We start from the raw sequence: 15,665 nt of genomic DNA, 5'->3' as shown, positions 1-15,665 counted from the left end.
TGTAATGGAGGGGATGGAGAGGTTAGAACTGACTCTGTGAAAAGTCTGCACTGCCCCCAGGAGACACTTATTCTAGCTCCCCACAGTGCAGAGGAGCACCCTAGCTTTCTGGTCTGGGAAGCTGGTCCCTCCAGGATAGGCATGTACCACTGGCTTCTAGATCCAAGTGGGAGAGTTTTCCCTAGAGGCCTGGCTCACAAGCCAGAGGCTACCCCAAGCCACTTGCAGTTAAGCCACCCTCACAAGCCAAATGGCAGCACTCCCAGGGATGCTGCGGTGCAGAGGCCATGAGTCCAGGCTCCCCCAGGGGCCTTTCATGCTCCCTGGTACTGGTACTGGGTCATGTGCCTCCCCTGCCATTGGCATCTGGCCCAGCTTGGTTAAGCTACAGGACTCCCATCTCTAGGAGCAAACATTTAGCTGGTACCTCAGGGGTTGAAAAAGGATGAAGAACTCTGGGCATAGGCACACAAAACTCAGCTGCTGCTGTAACCTAGACCTTAGGCCAGATTGGATGACTAGGCTTCTGTTTTATCCCAAGGACCCAGCCCCACCAGGCAGTAAGAGGGAAGAGAACTCATGTGTATTGAGTACCCTACGTGCCGAGCACTGTGCTAGCCCCTTTACCTTCGTGTTCTCATTTAATCCTCCCAATCATGCCATGGGGTAGGTGAGGTTACACAGCAAGATCTGCCAACTTCTGTTTTACAGGATATAATTGTTGAAAACAAGCAAAAATGCTGGATGAAGCATGAAAAACACTGCGTTAAAAGCAATGAAGAACTGGCAAGAGAAAAAGGAATAAGGTCAGAATCTAAGGAGAGGTAAGAACCTAGACAAGTAGGAAGCACTGAAGTCATTTTGGCTCTGTGGGTGTTTGCTGATATATAAGTTTGCTGATATATATATCAGGTTTTGGTTTTTTTGTTTGTTTTGTTTGTTTGTTTGTTTGTTTTGTGTGTGTGTGTATGTGTTTTTTTGATATGGAGTCTTGCTCTGTTGCCCAGGCTGGAGTACAGTGGTGTGATCTCGGCTCACTTCAACCTCTGCCTCCCAGGTTCCAACAATTCTCACGCCTCAGCCTCCTGAGTAGCCGGGATTACAGGCACCTGCCACCACGCCCGGCTAAGTTTTGTATTTTTAGTAGAGATAGGGTTTCACCATGTTGCCCAGGCTGGTCTCAAACTCCTGGCCTCAAGTGATCTGCCCCCTCGGCCTCCCAAAGTGCTGGGATTACAGGCGTGAGCCACCACACCTAGCCAAGAACCTCAGTTTTAATGATCTTGTGGGCCAGTGTGACAAATGTCAAATCTCAAGGCCTGTCCCCAGTGGAGAATCTATCAGGAGGCTCTCCTAGATTAAGCTGGCACCCTAACAGGTCTCCCTGCCTTGGGAATGCAAGAGAAGAGGGGAGGAGATGTCACTGAGATGTTGTAACCACAAGCTGGCCATCACTTAGATTGGCGGCCCAAGTTCACATCATTTGGGTGATTCATAAAACCTCTACTCATGAATTTAAAGTACCCCTGGGGCCAGGTGCAGTGGTTCATGCCTGTAATCCTAGCACTTTGGGAGGCCGAGGCAGGCAGATCATTTGAGGCCAGGAGTTCAAGACCAGCCTGGCCAACATGGTAAAACTCCGTCTTTACCAAAAATAAAAAAATTAGTCAGGCGTGATGGCACGTGTCTGTAATCCCAGCTACTTAGGAGGCTGAGGTAGAAGAATTGCTTGAACCCAAGAGGCGGAGGCTGCAGTGAGCTGAGATTGTGCCACTGCACTGTGGCCTGGGTGACAGAGAGAGACTCTGTCTCAAAAAATAAAATAAAATAAAATAAAATAAAATAATAAGGTACCCCTGGACTGCTAATGCCCCTGGCACCTGGTAGAGGGACCCATCATCCTTTCTGGAGAGAGGCATATTCATCCTAGGCCTCAGTTAAGTACCCACCAATAAGTTTTCAAATATACTCAGTGGTATATAAGCCCCAAATAAGTCAGCTACAAAAGGAAACCTGAGAACCAGAAGAAACAACAGACAGCAGACGGACCTACAACAACTTGAGATCATGGAATTATCTAGCATCGATTAGAAAACATAGTTACCATGTGTAACAAAATAAAAGACAAGCTTGAAAATACCTGTTGGGAGTAGAAAACTATAAAGAGTGACCTAACAGATTTGAGAAGGAAGCAAATTTTCAGCAGTCTTGAGAAAGGGGTATATTTTTCAGAGGTGAAAAAGATATCATAACTGAAATTTTAAAATGCAGTGGAAAGGACAGTTTGTGAGCTGGCAGATGGTTTAGAAAAAAGCAATGGGGGCCAGGCACGGTAGCTCATGCCTGTAATCCCAGCATTTTGGGAGTCTGAGCTAGGCAGATCACTTGAGGTCAGGAGTTCGAGACCAGCCTGGCCAACGTGGTGAAACTCCGTCTCTACTAAAAATACAAAAATTAGCTGGGTGTAGTGTCAGGCACCTGTAATCCCAGCTTCTCGGAAGGCTGAGGCAGGAGAATGACTTGAACCTGGGAGGTGGTGGTTGCAATGAGCTGAGATCGCACCACTGCACTCCAGCCTGGGTGACAGAGACAGACTTTGTCTCAGAAAAAATAAAAAATAGAAAAAAATAAAAATTGGCCAGGCATGGTGGTGTGGGCTTGTAATTCCAGCTACTAGGGAGGCTGAGGCACGAGAATCACCTGAACCTGGGAGGCAGAGGTTGCAGTGAATCGAGATCATGCCACTGCACTCCAGCCTGGGCAACAGAGCAAGACTCTGTCTCAAAAAGAAAAAAGAAAAAAGCAATGGAAAACAGCACAGAGAGACCAAAAGACAAAATATATGGAAGAAAAATTAAGAGACGTGGAAGAGATTAGCCTATGATTAGTAGGAGTTTTAGGAGAAAAGAAGAAGGAGAATGGAGAGAGGCAATATGTGAAGAGATATTGGCTGAGAATTTTTCCAGAATTGATAAGACACACCATTCATAGATGTTAAGAATCCTAAGGAATTCCTACCAGGATTTTTAAAAAACAAGAAAAGAAAGAAATACATATTTAAACGTGTATCGTAAATTGCAGAATACACACACATCACTCACATATGAGAGAGAGAGAGAGAGAGAAAACCAGAGGGAAAATGTCAGTATACCTTAGACTAACAGCTGATTTGTCAACCTCCACATAGAAAGGTAGGGAGGGATGACCTGACACCCTAGAATTCTTTATCCAGTGAAAATATCTTCCAGAATGAGCACCAAACAAACATATTGTCAGAAAAATGAAAACTGAGAATATATAATTAGTGAACTCTTATTAAATGATATTCTAAAGGATGCACATTAGGTGGAAGGAAAGTGATCCCAGATGGAAGATCTAGGACGCAAGAAGGTATGAGGAGCTATGAAAATGGTAAATACGTGGGTAGAGCTAGGCAAACATGGACTATATAATATAATAATCACTCTAAGGTTTTCTGAAGTTACAACAAAACAAGAGATAATGAAAATATGCAGAGTCAAGATGGGGGGAAACAGTTAAAATGCTTTAAGGTCTTGCAATACCGAAGAGGAAGGTAAAGTGATTGACTAACTTTAGACCTTGATAAGTATGCATGTGGTAATTTCCAGGGCAGCCACTAAAAAGAAAAAGAAAAAGAAAAAGAAACACCATGTATAACTTTCAATTTGTAGAGGAGAAAAAAGACAATAACAAAAAAATTAATGCAAAAGAAAAATAAACAAGAAAAAGAGAGAAAAATGGCACAAAATAGAACAGTGGATTCAGGATCACGTAGTATGTGTGTGACAGAGCTGGGCCTTGTTCCCTGTTCCACGGAGCTTTGGAAAGTTGTCCCCTACCCCTAGAGTACTCCAACTGTCTCCTACCCCTAGAATACCCCAACTGTCTCCTGACACAGCCCCCAGCACTACTTGTCTACTGTACCTGTCTGAGCACCACCAGGCTTCACACCCACCACTTCCTCTGCTCCCCGCTCAATGCTGGGATCCCTGAGGCCAGAGACTCAGACTATGGCAGGGGCTTATCCTGGGCGATGAGCTAATGACTATGTGTGGCCCTCTTAAGTGTCTGTACTTCTGTCACAGTCACCTGGGTTTTGCCTAACCCTGTCTTGAAGTTTGATACCTGCTAGTACTGTTGACCCACCTCCCCTCTCCTCTTTACCCCAGTTCTACTGGTGCCTGGATTCTGAACTTGTAAGCTCTCACCTGGGCCTTTGCAACAGCCTCACAACTGGTCTTCCTGACGCCACCTGACTCTTCTGATCCACCCTTTAAGAATGCTGAGGCCATGCTTCTCTTTGGCTCAGAAATGATCCATCCTATGAGAAGGCCCAGAGTCTGAACAGACAACATTAACAATGATCATCTGTTGGGCACTTACTGTATGCAGGCACCTACTGTGCACATCACAAGCAATATCTTCATTTACTCCTTACAGCTACCCTTTGAGTTGGTTTTACTGATGAGGAAACTGAGGCTTTGAGAGAGGAACCAACTTGCCCAAGGTTGCCCATCTATGAAGCAGTAAAGCTAGATCTATGTGTCTGACTCAGAGAGGTCATGCCCATAAAGCATTAAGTTGGCTTTCAAGGATGTTGATAAATTGATCCCAAGCCAATATCTTAGCCTCATCATCCCTATATTCACCTATATTAGGCAACACAGGCCATTTGTTGTCCCCTGAGCATGCCCTTGTTGATCTCCACTCCCTACCTTTGCTCACACATGTTCCTCCTCCTGAAATTTCCTTCTCTCGTTTCTATCCTTCCAGAAGTCTTGTCCTAAATGTCTCCTCCCCAGGGAAGATCTCCTTCCTTTAATGATTGTCAGAGCCTTGCATTACACTCAAGCATGTTCATGTGTCACCTTCTCTAGTGGGCAGCAAGTTAATTGGTAGCCGAGACCAAGCCTGATTCATTCTCAGCTCCTCAGAAGTGCCCCGTACTGTGCACGGCACGCATGTTTTCTGAATTCTTTCAATCCAGTTCACGCAGACAGGTAGAAGCTGCACACAAGCAGATCCTTTCCCGAGCAGCACAGCTTAGAGGATGTGGCACGTTTTACGGAGCTTGGCACGTGGGGCATTTGTGCATGTGCTGTGTAATCATCCCAGCCACATACCCTTTCTGGGTATGGTGCAAAGGAGACATTCTTGTGGGCAGAGGCGCTCCCGGGAGGTGTAAGCTCTGAGCTCAGGACCTCTTTTCGGTGGACGCTCTTATTTCTCTTACCTTCAGAAATGAATGCCAGCTTTATTAACCCCAAGCCTCCATCCCTGACAGGGGCATGCATCTCACTGTCAGTGTCCTTCCCAGAACTTATAGGAAAACTGTAAACTGCAGCTTGCAAACCTCCCACCTTCTCCTGCCAAAACTTGGACATGGGCAAATCACACTGAGACAATCCATACTGGCCGGGCGCAGTGGCTCACACCTGTAATCCCAGCATTTTGGGAGGTCAAGGTGGGTGGATTGCCTGAGCTCAGGAGTTCGAGATCAGCCTGGGAAACATGGCGAAATCCCATCTGTACTAAAAATACAAAAATATTAGCCAGGCGTGGTGGTGCTCACCGGTAGTCCCAGCTACTTAGGAGGCTGAGGCATGAGAATCACTTGAACCCGGGAGGCGGAGGTTGCAGTGAGCCAAGATCACATCACTGCACTCCAGCCTGGGCAACAGAGCAAGACTCTGTCTCAAAAACAACAACAATAACAATCCATATAGATTTGGGCGGTGTGGAGGATGCCAGATGAAGAGGAGATGTGATGGAATGAGGAAGAGTCAGACTTGTCTGTGCCCAGGAGTTTACAATTTAAGTGGGAAGATAAGACACATGGGAAAGCTATGCAGAGGGAAATGAGATGATGCTTAATTACCAGTTTCAGGTCACAGGTGAAGAGGTTTTGCAAGACTGAGCCTTGCAGACAGGCTTAGCACATGGAAGGGTGGCCAAGCCTGAGGGGTGACAGGGCAGGAAACAGGCCTGCTCACCTCACAGAAACTGGGATCCAAGCTGGGTCTTGGTCTCCTGAGAGGAAGGGCATTCGCGCATGCAGAGCTGAGGGTTAGGAGAAGGGTATGCACCTAGTAAAGGGTGTGGGTGTCCACCCTGGCTGGGTGGACAGAGACCCGAATGAAAAGGCTGGGAAAAAGTTTGGAAATTGGCCAGGTTGAGAAACTTAGGTCCTGAAGGGGTCAGCAAGGCATTGTGGAGGGCCTGCTGCAAGCAGAACTGAAGGAAGGTACATCCAGGCAGCCTTTACTTCCTCTCCTCCACAGCCTTGGTGCTGTGAACTGACACCCAAACCCTCCAGGAGCACTCCCTTTCTAGACCCAACAAAGGGCAGAAGAAAAAAATAAAGCCTGGATCCATTTGAAAAGGGGCCAACCAGCCCCTCCCAAACCTAGTTCTTTGACTTGCACCCAAGACTTAAATACACCCTTTGAAACTCCTCATCCATTGAAGTTCCTTTCCTTTGAAACCATAAAAGAATGTAGGGCTGCATTTTGCCTTGGTGGTAGGAAAATTCCACATGCAACTTGCAGCATTTACAGGGTGGAGACTTCTGTCCTGGGAGCAGGAGGTCTGAGCCCAGGCCTTTCTACAACAGTGACAGCCAGGGGCCTGGCAGTGCAGCCCAGAGGTCGAGGCATGTTCTGGAGTCAGGTCCTGTGTGATAAGCCAGTTAAGTGACCTTAAGCAGGCCACTGGATCTTGTGAAATCCCAGTTTTCTCACTCCTAAAATGAAGACAACATCTGCCCTCACTCTGGAAGGCTGCATACCTTTCATGCACAGGGGTGTATGCACGTGCCAACAAGGGTATCAGGCCAGCTGACATCTGGTTGTTTTTCTCTCCCTGTGGGAACTTCCATATCCTTTGGCAGTCACTGCTGCAGATGAATACATGGGATGGCAAATTGTCACCAGAAATAAACAGCCATCAAGAGTAGAATGGCCTCAAAGGTATGCCATCTAGTCTTTGCCTCTGTGACCAACACCAAATGAGGCTCCATGACATCCAGAGCAGGGTGAGAGGGATCTCTGTCCCCACCAAGTGCTTAAGTGTACAGCAGGAGGTCAGAGGCTGAAGAATGTATTATAGGAGACATCAGAGACTGGAATAGATGGCAGCTTCATTAAGAGGTGGAGACAGAGGTGTAGTGGGGAGAGGGCAGAATACTGACTCAGAGCACCAGGAATCTTAAAAAGAAAATGGCTGCACCGAGACCCTTACCTCATACCATAGACAACAATTAACCCAAAATGAATCATGGACCTAAATGTAAGAACTAAAACTATAAAACAACCAGAAGAGAACATAGGAGAAATTCTTTGTGGCTTTGGATTTACAAAGATTTCCTAAAAGTACACAAAAAACACAAGCTGTAAAGATAAACATCAATACCTTGATCTAAATATCATCATCATGATTTAAAACTTTTGTGGGCGGGGTACAGTGGCTCATGCCTGTAATCTTAGCATTTTGGGTGGCCGAGTGGGCGGATCACTTGAGGTCAGGAGTTCAAGACCAACCTGGCCAACATGGTGAAACCCTGTCTCTACTAAAAATACAAAAATTAGCTGGGTGTGGTGGCATGCACCTGTAATCCCAGCTACACGGGAAGCTGAAGCACAAGAATTACGTGAACTCTGGAGCTGAGATCATGCCACTGCACTCCAGCCTAGGCAACAGAGTAAGAGTCCATCTCAAAAAAATAAAAATAAAAATAGCTTCCTGCCATCTTGGATCATGTGGAAGCCTACTGGGAACAGGACTTCTAAAAGAAAATATATCTGGAAGGCTGTGGTCCAAGGCCATTTTTGCTGGGTATAAGCGGGGTCTCCAGAACCAAAGGGAGCACACAGCTCTTCTTAAAATTAAAGATGATTATGCCCGAGATGAAACAGAATTCTATTTGGACAAGAGACGCACTTATGTATACAAAGCAAAGAACAACACAGTGACTCCTGGCGGCAAACAAAACAAAACCAGAGTAATCTGGGGAAAGGTAACTCAAGCCCATGGAAACAGTGGCATGTTTCATACCAAGTTCCGAAGGAATCATCCTGCTAAGGCAGGAAGCCTGTCATGGGGACACAGAATCCGAGTGATGCTGTACCCCTCAAGGATTTAAACTAATGAAAAGTCAATAAATAAACATGGATTTGTGCTCTTGTAAAAAATAAATAAAATAAAATAAAAATAAAAAAGATTTAAAACTTTTGTGCTTCAAAATGCACTGCTACAAAAATGAAGAAGTATGGGCCAAGTGCAGTGGCTCACACCTGTAGTCCCAGCACTTTGGGAGGCCGAGGTGGGAGGATCAGTTGAGGTCAGGAGTTCAAGGCCAGCCTGGCCAACATGGTGAAACCTCGTCTCTACTAAAAATACAAAAATTAGCCAGGTGTGGTCGTGGGCACCTGTAATCGCAGGTACTTGGGAGGCTGAGGCATGAGAATGTCTTGAACCCAGAGGCAGAGGTTTCAGTGAGCTGAGATGGTGCCACTGCTCTCCAGCCTGGGAGACAGAGCAAAACTGTCTCAAAATACAAAAACAAAACCAATAAAAAGGGTAAAGAATTTGAAGAGACACTTCACCAAACAAGATGTTTGGATGGCAAGTAAGCATATGAAAAGATGCTCAACATCATTAGTCATTAGAGAAGTACAAATTAAAATTACAATGAGATACTACTACACACCCACTAGAATGGCTAAAATTAAAAAGACTGACCATACCTTGTGTTGACAAGGATATAGAGCAGCTGCAACTCTCATAAACAGCTGGTGTGGATAGAAAATGGTTCAACCACTTTGGAAAACAGTTGGCAGTTTCTTTAAAAGTTGAACATACGGCTGGGTGCAGTGGCTCATGCCTGTAATCCTAGCACTTTGGGAGGCCAAGGTGGGTGGATCACGAGGTCAGGAGATCGAGACCATCCTGGCTAACACGGTGAAACCCTGTCTCTACTAAAAATACAAAAGATTAGCCAGGTGTGGTGGCAGGTGCCTATAGTCCCAGCTACTTGGAAGGCTGAGGCAGGAGAATGGCATGAACCCAGGTGGTGGAGCTTCCAGTGAGCTGAGATCGTGCCACTGCACTCCAGCCTGGGCGACAGAGCAAGACTCGGTTTCAAAAAAAAAAAAAAAGTTGAACATACGCCAGTTATTCGATTTCTAGGTACTTTGCCAAGAGAAATAAAAGCATATATTCACATAAATACTTGTGAGTGAACAGTCATAGCAACTTTATTCGTAATAGCCCCCAAACTAGAAAGAACTCAAAGTCCACTGACTAATGAATGGATAAACAAATTGTGGTATATTCATATAATGGAATACTACTCAGCAATAGAAAGGAACAAACTGTTTATACAATGATATGGATGAGTCTTAAAACAATGACATTGAGTGAAAGAAGACAGACCCAAAAAAGTGTACATACTGCATGATTCTACATACATACAATTCTAGAAAATGTGAACTAATCCATAGTGACTGACAGCAGATCAGTGGTTGACTGGGGGCAGGAGGGCAGCAAGCAAGGATTTCCAGGGGTACAAGGAAATGAGTGATGGAGATAGTCATTGTCCACTGTGGTGCTGGTTTCACAGGGCAGACGTATGTCAAAAATCCATCAAAGTGTGCAGTTTACTGCATATCAATTATGCTCAATAAAACTGTGCAAAAGAAGGAGGACGGGAGGGAGGCAGTAGCTCTTGGCCCCAGGGGGACAACCAGTCACTCCTTAGGGTTTATCTACAGAATCTATGAATTCACTCTCCTCTACCACCCAGGGGTTCTTTACCAACTCAGTTACACCTCCCCAACTTGTCCCAGGTTCTTTGAGGGCAGGGACTGTGCCTTCTGTATCAAGTCTCTCCTGTTGAGAAAGTGGATAATGGCAATGATGAGGCAGCTTCCGTGGGTGGTAGGAGAGGGGCCGGTCTATCATTAGGACCAGGGCTGATCACATCTGGATCTTGGGGGAGTCTACCCAACTGTGGGGCAATAACACCACTGTCATTTCTACCTTGTTTGTAGAATTCATGGTGACTCATTCCAGGAAGACTCCCAGCACTGCTGAGGAACAGGATAAGGCAGAGGTGAGATGGTGAGCTACACTTGACTGTGAAGGAACTGAACCCCCAGGGCTCACCCTTCAAGTTGGGGCTGTCGGACAAGATGATCCTTATGTAATCTACAGAGAACCATTTACTTCTGGAGCGAGGAAGCCAATGCTGTGTGCAAGGTGCTCCTCCAAACCTGCTGAACCTAGATTCCAATGTTTACCACACTGACCTGATTGAAGTCTCTGTGGTCTTGGTCACCATCATTCTGGTTGAGGCACCCCGAGGCTGACAACCCTTGCTAAGCCAGAGCTGGAGCTCTCCCTTCTAGAAGCCAGGCCAGAATCCTGCGTGGCCACCAAGTCTTGACTTTCGGAGGCCAAACACTTGATTCAACATGATGAAGCTCATTTCTGTTGCATTCAAGCACCATGAGGGCCTTCGGTAGTGATGGTTCCCATAGATTTGTGTAAACCAAAGTATGGACTAGCTTACACATGCAATCCTTCACTTTGATGCTGGTCCTGCCAACCTCTATGATCTGCCCTCACCCCTGTGGATTTTCCTTGATAGCGTTACTCTTACTAAAGAAAAGCTTGATTCAAAAATCCAACCACATGGGCTGGTTCGAAGGTAGTGTGTTATCTCAGTTGATTGCTCACTGTCAGTTACAGGTTGAACTCCTTGTTCTACTCTTTCCCCCTTCTTGCCACTGCACTTGACTAGTTTAAAAAAAAATCCAACCACAAAATGGACATACGTGTTGGGTTATATGACACTTATGTGACAAAGGAATAAGTCATTTGATGAATAAGTGTCCTGGGTGTTCCTTTAAATCAGACACTTGAGCCAGGCACGGTGGCTTAGGTCTGTAATCCCAGCACTTTGGGAGGCCGAGGCAGCTGTATCACCTGAGGTCAAGAGTTTGAGACCAGCCCAGCCAATATGGTGAAACCACGTCTCTACTAAAAATACAAAAATTAGCTGGGTGTGGTAGCAGCGCCTGTAATCCCAGCTACTTGGGAGGCTGAGGCAGGAGAATCGCTTGAACCTGGGAGGCAGAGAGTGCAGTGAGCCAAGATGGTGCCACTGCACTCCAGCCTGGGCGAAAGAGTGAGACTCCATCTCAAAAAATAATTAATTATAATTAATAATTAATTAATAATTAATTAATTAATCACACAGTCTCTCATGGGCATTCACAAAATAATCTGGTCTGTGGAAACTCTCTGCAGGGGGATTTTCAAATGTGCCTGGGAAGTAAGGTGATACATCTAGTGAGAGCCATCCTTTCATCTGGGCCCTGCTAGGTGCTCCATTTCCTCAGGAAGTTCCCCTGACTTTGAAAGGGGCCAAGCTGCAGAGGGGGGAGAAGGGCGTGTGTGGCGGAGATCTGCACTTCCTCTCTAGGCCATTCTCGGTGCCCCGCTGACCTCCATTGACTCCACAGAACTTGCCCTGCTCTCTAGCCTGGCACAGTGGCTCCGTTGACTTTGAGCTCACCTCCCATGCTCCCAGGCACTCCTAACCGAGCTCAGCTCCTCAAATGGTGGGAAAGGTCTGTTGTTTAGATCTCTCATCCATTAGACATCAGGTGACACCACTTGGCCAAGTAACCTAGCAAATCCTGCTGATGCATTTTAATTGAAACCATATGCCCAGAATGGCCACCCCAGTGAGCAGGGCAAAATGAAGTGGCCTCTCCCCAGGATGAGCACCTACACAAGGCACAGCACATTGCCACAGCACACGTCTCCCCAGTACAAATGCACTTGTATCTTAACAGAAGAGCTCTCCTGGCCACTGCAACTGGGGACACAAGGGTGTGAAAATGAGCAGGGCACTAAGGCTAACTGCAGAGTCAGATGGAGGAGGACATAGGCATCTGAGATCTAAGACCGATCCTTGGAGCCCTGAGGCAAGCTGTGAATCCCACAATGGTGTGTGCATCTAAGTGGCACCAGGTGGAGGGGAATCACGGTTCTGACCCTGAGACCACCCACCTCCTTGATGGGAGCTCAGGCCCCTATCCAAATAGTTACGGTGTGCCCACTAAGTGCTGACACTGTGGACTCAGTGGTAAACAAGGACAAGCCCTTGCCCTCAAGTTTTCACAGCTTCATCTCTGTGGCATCAGCCCTGAGATATCATGAAGCAAGAGCAGGGCTGGCCAGATTGGGTGCCAAAAGTGGCCCAGGTAGAACTGCAGAACTCCATCTCTTAGTGAAGGGAGAGAGAACTCAGGATAGGACAGGGCAGGGCCAGACATTCTCAACTGAAGCCACTGAGACCTTGGCCAAAACCAAACAGGGACATGTGTGTGAATTCTGGCCGGGATCAGAAAGCAGCCAAGGCTGGCCAAGCTTCAAGAGGGCCTGAACCAAGTCGCAGGTCACATCAGAGCTTCTTCTAAAAGGGCAGCTCCTATAGCAGCCTGGGGCCAGAGGTGCAGCAGCCTGGGCTGGGAGCAAAGGCTGGGCTTGCAGGGAAGAGCAAGAGTGTACAAGTGAGTGGAAAGATTCAGAAGGTGGCCTGATAGGTGGCAGAGGAGGAGCAACCCTAGTGGGCATAGAGGTGACAGCTAAGGATGGGGCCATGCTGTGCATCACAGCCCAGGGGGCAGACCCTAGTCAGAACTATGGCTCCACGCTACCTTCCCACAAGTCCCCATCTGAGATGCTTGGAAGCCAGAGCCCCTCAGCTGCTCCAGCTGGCTTCTGGTTTCTGCTTTTCACTCACCACCTCCCTCCTAGCCACCCTTCATAGGCTTCAGCCTTCTTGACTGTGTTACCTGTGTCCCTGCTGTGGACCCCACATCAGGGTTGGGCTTCCTTGGCTTGGCTCTGGGGTAGCCCCATGTCCAGCTGTCTCTCCCGTCTTCTGTCTATTGGGGTCCCACCTGACCCAAGTCTGGCCTCACCCCACACCTACCTGACAAAGTATGAGGTTCGCTGGTGGTTCCTGACAAGGCTTTCCATGATCCCACTTTTTAAATTATTATTTTTATTATTATTTTTGAGACAGAGTCTCGCTTTGTGCCCCAGGCTGGAGTGCAGCGGCATGATTTCAACCCCTGGTTTCAAGCGATTCTCCCACCTCAGTCTCTCAAGTAGCTGGGACTACAGGCGTGCGCCATGCCCGGCTAATTTTTGTATTTTTAGCAGAGACAGGGTTTTGCTATGTTGCCCAGACTGGTCTCGAACTCCTGAGCTCAAGCGATCCATCTGCCTCAGCCGAGTGATCCATCACTCAGCTCAAGTGATCCATAGCTCACTACAGCCTCCACCTCCTGGGCTCAAGCAATCCTCCCACCTCAGCTTCCCTAAGTGCTGGGATTACAGGTGAGAGTCATTGCTCTCGGGCCTCGACCCCACTTGACGTGGGATGGTCCAGACAGGAACAAGGAGTATGTGGCTCTAGAGAAGTGGGCCAAATGCAGGAAATCAGAAGGTTGACACTTCGGTAAGAAACCAGGGACCACTCAGGAGCTGGGTCTGGAGGCGCCCCAGGTCTGCTGGGCAGGCATGAACTAGAAGTAGGTTTGGCTCCAGATTCAAGAGACAGAGTTCTGAGGGCAATCAAGGCTGGGGGCTGGGGAGCCTCCTGGAGACCCCAGGAGCTGAATGAGAGGTGTCGAGAGTGTCTAAGCTGAGGTTGGGGCAAGGAATCTGAAAGACTGCAGGGAACTAGGCAAGTGGCTGGGGACAACTGTCAAATTGGCATCTTTCTCACCTGGGCTTACTGTCTTCCTGTCCCTCGGCATCTCAGAAATGCTGCTGATCCCTGAAGGGTCGGGGCCACGCAAGCCAGAGAGGTGGAAGAGGCTGGCAGGGTAAAGAGCCACAGTGACCATGGGAGCTCGCCTTGTAGCCCTGGCTGGACAGGATCATCCCCAGGGCATGTCAGCCCTGGGGTCTTCAGAAAGTCCCTTAGCTCCTACAGGCCAGAGAGACATAGTTAGTAAGTCTTGTTCTAAGGAATTTCAGGTGAACTGCTCCCACCTATTCACCCCAAATCTAGAACAAAGTTGGGGTGACACATGAGACAAATACTCAAGATCCCAAGATCTCAAATATCAGTGAGTGAATTTAGTTTGGGGAAACATATAATCAATTCCCAAGGAAAATGTGGCTCCAAGGCTCCTAACAAATGAGAATGACACCAAGATACCAACACCCAGCAGTCCTACAAGTGGCATCTACAACCATTTGCAGCTGCATGGCCCATGCTGACTGGAGCAAAGGCTGCCAGAAGCCCAGTGCGGGAGCCACACTCTGCCACACAGTCTGCTGTGGGGTCCTGGGCAGATCACTTCTCCCTGGCCTCAGGTTCCTGATCAGCAGGACACTCGCAGCTCTTGTCAGGCTGCATGGGGGAGCCTCATCCACTGAATACCGCTCACTCCCCGAGGGCTGAGCTCTGGGCACAGGCTGTCAGGGCCATTCACCTTCTTCCATCAGATAAACTGAACTTCCCCTAAAGCTCTGCAGCTGGGGGAGCCTCAGCCCTCACAGAGCACTCAGGGACTGCCTCCAAAAACTGCCAATTCTCTCCACGTGATCAAGTGGAGTGACCAAGGACAACTGAAAGGAGAACAAAGAAAGGAGAACCAGACTAGAGGCATACATGACCTCAGAGAACACGCAGCTTCCTCCCCCAGACCACAGGGCTCAGTAGCACCCAATTCCCTGCTGTTCTCGAGAGGGACAGAGTGGTGTCAGCTGGACGGGCCCTGCAGCTTCTCCACTTGTGGCATTGGCCAAGTGACTACCCTGCCCTGCACCTCAGCTTCCCCACGTGCCAAGTGGCATGGTTGTGAGGATAAAATAAGAATGTGTATTAAACAAAGGTCACATAACACACACCCTGTGAGTGTAACTTCCAGGCTTCCCTTCTGACCACACCATCACTCCACCTCCAAGCAGGGCCAACAACTGCTCTGTCGCTCTCAGTTTATCAAAACACAAATTAGAAGTCTGTCTCCCCAGGCTGTCAGAGGAAATGGTTCAGAACTGTAAACACGTGTAGCTGCATTTCGAATAACAAAAACGTGGGTGTTCCGTGTTGCTTCCTTTACAATCTATTATTTTTTCTGCAAACGCTACCACTAACAGCACAGAACGTAGCATTTTGGAAAGTTTTAGTGGCTAGGAATAGAAAAAAAAACAAAAACAAAAAAAACCCTATGTCAGCCCCAATTACTTTAAAAGATGAAGAAAAGAAAAAGAAAACAAAACAAACCGAATTTATTTTTAGAAATGCCGTTCTTTGGGCAAATATTGATTTTAAAACAGCAAGAATATTTATACACACATTAACAGGATTTCTCTTACAAAATCTTTAGCTGCTGAATCTCAGGAAATCCTGGAGTTATTTTCAAATTTTTCATTCTGACACAAAGCCAATTTCAGTTCTTGTTAAGAAGAGATTCCATCCTGGCTAACATGGTGAAACCCCGTCTCTACTAAAAATACAAAAAAACTAGCCGGGCGAGGTGGCGGGCGCCTGTAGTCCCAGCTACTCGGGAGGCTGAGGCAGGAGAATGGCGTAAACCCAGGAGGCGGAGCTT

At 47.4% G+C, this 15,665-nt stretch overlaps 1 pseudogene; it reads left to right on the top strand.

The window, feature by feature from the left end:
- Positions 1 to 250: 250 nt before the first annotated feature.
- Positions 251 to 8,161, top strand: LOC112428290 (large ribosomal subunit protein eL33 pseudogene; annotated as a pseudogene).
- Positions 8,162 to 15,665: the final 7,504 nt, after the last annotated feature.

The sequence above is a fragment of the Macaca nemestrina genome, chromosome 18 (assembly GCF_043159975.1).
Source record: "Macaca nemestrina isolate mMacNem1 chromosome 18, mMacNem.hap1, whole genome shotgun sequence".
NCBI lineage: Eukaryota > Metazoa > Chordata > Mammalia > Primates > Cercopithecidae > Macaca > Macaca nemestrina.
This window is presented reverse-complemented; position numbering and strand designations above follow the sequence as displayed.